We start from the raw sequence: 7,541 nt of genomic DNA, 5'->3' as shown, positions 1-7,541 counted from the left end.
AGCCTAATGCGCGCACTGCATTATCACTTATTTGTTTGCTCGATAAATTCACCACACAATCACTTCTAGCATTATTGGTCCAATCACTGTCGTTGATAAGGTAGTTTAATTTTCTGTCCAGTTTTCTAATCAAAGTGTCTGTAGTTCTATGAAGTTTTCCATATATTTCTTGCCTTAATGCGTGTTTCCAGTCAGCTGGAATCGAGTAGTTAAAGTTACGTCGGGCTTTTTCCAGTTCTTTAAATTTCTCCTTTTCCTCCATTTTCGCGGCATCAATGTGACGTTTTAATATCATTGATGAAAATTCATTAAAAGGGTGTTGATTGTATCTTCTTATGCGGTATGGTAGCAATGATTTGGGTAACACTGGTTCCGCCAGGCATTTTTTCAGGAATTTCAGGTGAATTCTGGTAGAGTGCGCTGCTTGTAAAGACTTTGAGAAAGAGGTGACGAAACAGCTCAGCAGCGGGAACAGGAAAGCAAAAGTAAACGTGGCCCTCATGATGAATAACTTGATCACGAATTATATAAAACGTGATGCTATGTATAAATAAAGGTTTTTTTGCCACGAAGGAAAAAATGAAAAAAACGAGTTGGCCGAGTTACTTTCGGTCCTATTCGGACCCTTTACTGAGGCATACTGATTTTACAAAGAACGCCATAGTCAAAAGAAGGCTTAATATCAAACTGACACTACCAAATTAGCCATAAGGGCGATTTTCACTCTACAGAGAGGAGGAGGAGTCATAGGCTAGCACATTTTCATTTTTTCCTTCGTCGGCACAAAAAAAACTTTATATATATATATATATATATATAATATATTATATATATATATATATATATATATTATATATATATATATATATATATATATATATATACATACATAAATATACACAATGCACATATGTACAATTATATATATATATATATCATATATATATATATATATATATATATATATATATATATATATATATATATATATATTTATATATATATATACACTGCACATATATACAATTATCTATCTATCTATCTATCTATCTATCTATCTGTATATATATATATATATATATATATATATATATATATATATATATATATATATAATATATATATATATATATATATATATATATATATATATATATATATTATATATATATATATATAATATATATATATATATATATATTACTATATATATATTATACATATATATAAAATATATATACATAAATTCTTATCTCCTCTTAATCAAAATTTCAACAAACTTGTTCGCTGGCATCTTCAAAACGAAACCAACCTACTGAGATAGGTTCCTTGGTCTCGTTATCCAGAATTCAGTGGTAACTTCTTCTGAGTAGAACGATAATTATCACAGTTTCTTTGAGCTACAAAGTAGCGTGAACATCAAAATATCATTATCGCCAGCCAGAAGGCTGAAAAGAATTTACAATTACTTGTTTGACTGAATCTAAAAAGTCCGTTATTTTTGTCAGTAGAATGTATACTGACCTAAGCCTGGAGTTCGCTATCATATAAACGTTTAAGTGTATGTTTGCTATTCGTTGTCAGAATTCAGCAGCATGCAAAAATACGGTGACAGATGACTATCGCCGTCCACTTGGAAGTACGAGGACTTTGCAAAAATTTAAGATATTGAGTTACTGGTAGTAGTCACAATAAAATATTTGTGTACTCCACCTCACTATCCTCTCTCAGTACGGAATCTAAAGCCATTCGTCACTGGTCTATTTTAGTGAGCACTTCAAGTCAAATAGGAATCACTCACTGGATTAGTGGGCTTTTTATTTTATTTTATTTTATTTTTTTGTAAATGAAAACTATCGTCCCAGCTTTGTCTGTCCGTCGACCCTCAGATCTTGAAAGCTACAGAGGCTAGAGGGCTACAAATAGGTAAGGTGATCGTCCACCCTCCAATCATCAAACATACCAAATTGCAGCCCTCTAGCCTAAGTAGTTTGTATTCTACTTAAGGTTACAGTGTTTTTATTTTATTTAAGTTTAAATTTAGCCATAATCGTGCTTCCTGCAACGATATAGGATAGGTCACCACCAGGCATGGTTAAGTTTCATGGGGCGCTGCTTATACAGCATTACACCGAGACCACCGAAAGCTAGATCTCTATCTTCGGCTGTACAGGAAACTCGATCGCGCCGAAGAAACTTGGCGCTTTTTTTTTTTTACTGGATTTTCATAGGGACTGTAACTGCATACTAACTGTAACGCTACGCAAGACATATTAATCTAACAAGTAGTCTATGTAACCATGAATTAGGCGATCAAAGAAATTGCAGAGCAGTTTGCAAATTCGTAAAATGAATAAGTATTTTCTCCAATGGTCCAGAGATCTTTTATCCAATTGATTCTCGGCACTAAAGTACTCGGATGTAGTAATTAACAATTTATATCCTACGTGTTCTCTCTCTCTCTCTCTCTCTCTCTCTCTCTCTCTCTCTCTCGACCTTGCTCTATGCAGGGATACTGAAACGTATAAAACAAGAACTTTACAAAAAGATGCATTTTCTCCCTCAAAGCCTGAACAAGATCTTTGTACAGGATCAAAGCCCGAACTTCCCTGCGCCAAAGCCTCTGTTCTATTGAATTAGGGAATACAGGAATCTAAAAAAACAATCTCTCTCGCCAAAAATAAAAAAGGAAGGAGGCTGAATCGTAATCTTAACTTCTACCTTGAACTTTTAAATTAAGCGCCATGCCCTCCTTTCTACCAGATAAAGGGTGGGAAAAGACAGGTGAGTTGCTATCACCTTTAGGCTCTAGTTGAAAGACGGGACACTTTCCACCCAGAAACACGGCGTTGGTAGTTATTTTCACCCTTGCACCTGGGAGGTGAGTGGGAAGATCGTAAAAATCAAAGGGTGAACGCTTACTTCCAAATAAAAATACGGTAGCCAAAAAAGAAGTAGCCATGAAATAACAAACTCTGTAAAAAGAAGGCCCAAATAGGCGAACGCACATTTTTTAAAATGAGAATATGGTAGCCATAAAAGAAGTAGCCATGAAATAACCAATTCTGTGAAAAGAAAGAACAAGCCAGCGCTTCTTTTTAATGAAACACGTTCGTCAAATCATTCAAACAAAATGGAAAATTGAAATGCGTCACTATTTCGGGGGGAGACAGTCCCTTCAAGTTAATAGAGCCAAGAGGTCGAACTCGTATCGGGTAATTAGTTTCGTATTCACATTCCATGAAGAAGGCACGAGAGATAAATGTCAGTAGGTATGGAGAATACAATAATGGCGGTATTTACACACACACACACACACACACACACAAATCAATGCCCTTACCCCCTATGAAGAATGTTGTCCCAGTTATCGGAAACTGGAAATGACGTCACATTCCTTTAACTGCTAACAAATGAGAGACGAATTTCTATTTGCGTAAAGTTTATAGCGAGCAAAAAAAAAAAAAAAAAAAAAAATCAAAACTAAAATATCGCGTTTTCCTGCGTCATTCACTTAAACATGAAATTCCAGCTAAGTAACGAAAACAATATGTTTTCGTTTTTATTCTCGTCGCCCAGGCTCATGGGACAGCAACTTATTACGAGGAGACGAAACGGTAAAATAAAAACGAAAAAAGCAGAACACATTAAAAAATGATAAAGAGGATTACGAGGAGATGCAAGCTTTATTATTCTTTATGAAGAATAAATATGGGAAATATTTCGAAATTCATGAAGTGATCGAATCAGAGATACAAGGAAAAGGATCAGGTATTTTGAAAAAGCGCACTCATATACTGAAGACAACCTCACAGAGTTCTCCTTCCATGAACGAAGCTGAGACATCCTCTCCCTGTCGTGACGACAATCAATTGAATCCAACTTTGGATTTGGACGCCTGTCCTTTCATCTTCTGCGGAGGAGACCATTCACTTTTCATGCAGAGAGACTTACGGCTTTCACACACGTAACTCTGTTTAGATTTTATAGCCTAGACTCTGTTCAAAGCGCCATCAAAACATTCCAGAGAAGTGAAGAGACCGAAATAATAATAATAATAATAATAATAATAATAATAATTAATAATAATAATAATAATAATAATAATAATAATAGGCACGATCCCAAGATCCCTGGAAAGGAATCTGGAAAAACTAGAGGCTGCAGAGCTCCAGGACTCATGCAGAGGAGTGTGATCCTAGAAACGGCGCACATAGTAAGAAAAGTGATGGACTCCTAAGGAGGCAGGATGCAACCCGGAACCCCCCAACACTATAAATACCACCCAGTCGAACTGGAGGACTGTGATAGACAAAAAAAAATAATAATAATAAAAAAAATAGTAATAATACCTTTATTCCACAATATTACAGTAGGTATTCTTACAATGTGCATTGGATTACAATACACATAAAAAGTTTGTTTAAGATTTAACCTCTGCTGATAAAAGTAATGTGCACATAGATTTATATCTAAATATCCATTAAAAGTATTTTACATATAATCATTACATACATAAAATATTAGCGTAAAAACACATCATTATTAGTCAAATTATTCTCCTAAACTTGGTCCTAAACTTTGTGGAAATTCCTTGTTCCAGAATCAGCTGTACAAGTAATAGGTCCTTGACTCCGAATGACAAGGTACATTGGATATCAGTCGAGTACGGGCAGTCGTCTTAGAGAATTCCGCCTATGGGAAAATTCTACCAGTAGAAAATTTTACTCGCAGAAAATTCCTCACCCACCTCACGGTATTTTTTAAGGATAGCTTTCACTCCTCCAGTCATTTTTAAAAGATCTACCTAATATTTCCTTCATAAAATATTTGATTGCGTTGGCTAGCCTGTAAACTACGAGTTTAAGCCACTATCAAGAACTTATAGTCACGAATCTGAAACCTGAAACTATAAAGAGCACTCAATTCTACAAAAAAAACTTATACCTCTTAAAAGTAATTTACTTTTACCCTCTCTGCATTCATTACAGGTGGGAAAATGGAAGCGATGGCCGTTTCACGAATTCCTGTTACTTGCTTTCTTTTTTTCTATATATTTTTTTTTTTGGGGGGAGGGGCCTTTCTCGGTATTCGATAACCAAATTTAAAGCAATATAATCTGCTCTGGATGGCTTCCTGGAAGCGAGATTTTACGTTTTCAATATTCGTTGAGTCTGTGGAAATAACGCTTTGCAATTTATATCTCTAAAGATCCAATTCTACGACATATAAACTGATATACTTCCAAATAAAAATACAAATTTCAACTTCAGTTTCAGGTGCAATCCTATTCATCTAAATATTTGTATGTCAACTTATATACGTACACACACACACACACAAACATATATATATATATATATATATATAACTTATTAAAAGCAATATACAAAGCTTTACGACAATTTTGTCAAATGAATTCATTCTAGGTCCGCTGGTATGATGGTTAGGTGTCGTGCCATGCCGGTCAAATGTGTGGCGTTCGCGCCTATTCCACCAGGACAATGAAAAATCACTGGCTCTGTATCGTGATCAGTTACTGCTGCAGTGTTGGAAGCTTCAAGAATTTCGAGTCAGTGGCCCCTTGGTGAGCGTGCTCCGGGTGAGTAGGCTTCATCTACTGAAGTAATTAATAATAATAATAATAATAATAATAATAATAATAATAATAATAATAAATTTGACTATTAGTCGTTAGACTGAAAGGAAAGATTGAAAGAATCACACGATGGGTGCTCTTATTCCAGTCGGAATGGGAACCGCAAGAAAACGGGAATTGCCAGATTTACCAAGAAAGACCTTCCGCCCTACAGAAAATTATTGGTTATTTCTGATCGCTATGTATGCTCGCCTGTGGAGCATTGATTGAAACATTTATACGTTGGTCCATGGAACGACCAGTTTACCTCACCTCGAACTGGTGGATACGATAAAGAAAATTAATTAACCAAAGCCCAAACTGGCGTAAATAATAAAGAAAATGAATGAACTAAAGCCCAAAATGGTGGAAATAATCAAGGAAATTAATTAACTAAAGCCCAGACTAGTGGAAATAATAAAGGAAATGAATCAACTAAAGAGAGAAAGCAGCTGACCTACCTCAGGAAAGAAAGAACACTGGAAAATTCGTTATATTTGACATAAATATCCCTATAAGCCATATAGAAATTATCAAGCATTTCATTATATTAACAATTCTATGCATAATCATTAATCATGCCTATAGTTATATTCGACACGTATCATCAAATAACCATTTTTAGAAAATGATTAACTATTTAATTTTTAGCACAAAAAATTATTAAGTATTTCATTATATTAAAAATCTCATACATAATCATCCCTATAGTTGTATCTGACACATCATCAAATAATCATTTTAAAAAAAAGTATTAACTAATTCATTTTTAGCAAAATAAAATCATTATTTCATTATATTGAAAATTCTATACATAAGCATGCCTATAGTCATCATTATTTGACACGTCATCAAATAACCATTTCTTAAATATTATTAATTACTTCATTTTTAGCACCAAAAAATCATTAGGTATTTCCTTATATTAACAGTTCTATACATAATCATGCTTATAGTTATATCTGACACGTGTCATCATATAACCCTTTTTAACAAATTGGTAACGATTTCATTTTTAATAATTCTTCAAGAGCGACAAGATAACGTAATCCCATTTGATCTTCAGAGAGTTTATACAAAGGAATTTTGAAACTTGAATTCCGGGAAAATTATCTGTTGCAAAATTTCTAGGAAGATCTCGGGAAACGAAGTTAGTCCCGGACCAACTTTTACAACCCTGATTGTATATTCCACTGGCTTCCCTTTGAGATAAAGTCTTCCCTCGAAACCTTATTAAAATAACGATATTACCCTTGTTTTCCTCGGACTGTAATGTTAGTCTTCTGACAAGAGAACTTTGTCTGTCCGAACTAACTTTTATCTGTCAGCATTATACCGAGACCACCGACAGATAGATCATCCCCCATCCAATCATCTATCACACCAAATTCCAGCTCTGTAGCCTCAGCATTTTTTATTTCATTTAATTTTAGATTTACCAATAATCGTGCTTCTGGCAATGACATGGACCAGGCCACCAACTGGTCGTGGTTTAAGTTTCATAGGACGCGGCTCATACAGCATTATACCGAGACCACCGACAGATAGATCTATTTTCTGTGGCCTTGATTATACGATGTAGAGAAACCTATATTGTGGGGAAAGTAATTTAACGCATCTTTTTAATAGTCTTTAATCTGTTTTGTATTTCGTTTAGGGTCCTATTTAATAACATTTTTAATTTCCTCCGACAATTCATTCTTACATTTTCTATAAACGATGAAAGAAAACGGCGCGAAGAGTTACGAATAAACATATAAACAAAAATAAAGGCACTTAAGAGACGAGTGGAGAGTGAAAAAATGACTTCCAAATTCCAGCTTATGCGTCACGAAACGTCAAAACCATAAACTCGGCTGTTAGGTCGTTTACCCTTTGGTTTTATAGATATGAACAGTCAAAT

Source organism: Macrobrachium nipponense, chromosome 5 (genome assembly GCF_015104395.2).
Source record: "Macrobrachium nipponense isolate FS-2020 chromosome 5, ASM1510439v2, whole genome shotgun sequence".
Classification (NCBI taxonomy): domain Eukaryota; kingdom Metazoa; phylum Arthropoda; class Malacostraca; order Decapoda; family Palaemonidae; genus Macrobrachium; species Macrobrachium nipponense.
This window is presented reverse-complemented; position numbering follows the sequence as displayed.